The sequence below is a fragment of the Convolutriloba macropyga genome, chromosome 3, assembly GCF_964194025.1.
Source record: "Convolutriloba macropyga chromosome 3, txConMacr16.3, whole genome shotgun sequence".
NCBI lineage: Eukaryota > Metazoa > Xenacoelomorpha > Acoela > Convolutidae > Convolutriloba > Convolutriloba macropyga.
The window spans coordinates 7,377,287-7,378,943 of record NC_134470.1 but is presented as its reverse complement, the minus strand read 5'-3'; positions in this window follow the sequence as shown (position 1 = coordinate 7,378,943).

Sequence of the window (1,657 nt, the reverse complement as noted above, 5' to 3'; positions counted from 1 at the left end):
GAGCAATTCTTCTGACGTTCCCTAAGTCAGAATTAATACATAATTTGCAAAAACTTGCAAATATTTTGTATCCAATAGCTCTTTTGCAAAATTTTGCAACAGCAAATAATTTTTGCAAAATTTGTAAATACCAAACAAACCTTGCAAGTTTTGCAAACTCAATTGTATTTTCCAAACTTTGCAAACTTTGCAAACTTATACAAAATCTTCAATAGTCTGTACTTTAATGATAATACCAAAAACGTGCAACAAAAACTTCTCCAGATCCCAGACTAATTCTACCTGCTGGACATCCCGACACCTGGTCATCCTCCCTGCTGGATCCAACGTGAACGAGAGGTTCCGGCACCTGCTCATACTTCCTCCTGTATCCGTCATGAACGGGAGGTCCCGGCACCTGCTCATCCTTCCTCCTGGATCCGTCATGGACGGGAGGTCCCGATACCTGCTCATCCTTCCTCCTGGATCCGTCATGGACGGGAGGTCCCGACTCCTGCTCGTCCTTCCTCCTGGATTTGTCATGGACGGGAGGTCCCGACACCTGCTCAGCCTCCCTCCTGGATCCGAGGGAGTACAAGGGTCGTACTAAGAAATCAAGTATGGACAGTATGAAATCATATATGATGCTTGTATGAAATCAAAGAAACTTCAACCCGGGTCTATATATATATATATATACAGTGAAGTGTATATACATATATACAAGTATATAATAATACATGTAAAATAAATATATATGTATATGTATATATATATATATATATATATATATATATATAAAACATTAGTAATAAATACCAAAAGCAGCTCTGTTTTCGTTTATTAAAAATAAAAATCATTACGTATAGTGAAGTTTTGATCTTTCCTTTTTAAAGATGTCCTTAAAAACTTCTTAGAGATGTTTTTAAAGTGTTCCTTTTTAAAGATGTCCTGTTCCTTTTTATAATCTCTTTTATATAATATCTTTTTATAAAAATCCTATTATAAAATGTTCCGTTCAAATGTTTCGATTCAAAGATTTTCAAAAAGATAGATGGGTGGGTGGGTGGAATTTTTCAAATATTATTTTCTGATTTGTCTGGCGGAACATTTTTTCCATTTAGTGCAGTAATTGACGTGCAATTCCTTAATTGGTTCATTTCGTTTAGTATAATAATTCAAAATTAAATTCAATCATTTTTCAACTGAGATCTCACGGAAGAAGCTCAAAGGAAGTTTTTCAATTAATATTGGTTTTTGCAAAATTTGAAAGTTAATTTTAAGTTTTGCAAATTTTTGCAAAAACTTTGCCAAATTTGCAAAAAAATGTTAAATTTTGCAAATCTTTTGAAAAAATTTTGCAAAATTTTGCAAAATTAATACATTAATTATAAAAATTTTGCAAAATCATTTGCAAATTTTTGCAAATTTTGTATTAGAGAATGACTAGGGCTGACCAATGCCCGAAGAGACAAATTTCAATAAATTTTGCGTTGTGAAATTAATCAACAATTAGGCTTTCTGCCATTTCGGTAATTAGATACAGTATCCGAGGGAAAGAGGTAATTTTGAAGCACATTTGAACTAAATTCGCTGAATTTGCTAAGACGTTTACAACTCTATTCTTACTCATTACATTGGCCACGTAATGATGATATTGTTTGGCTTTTGTTGTAAG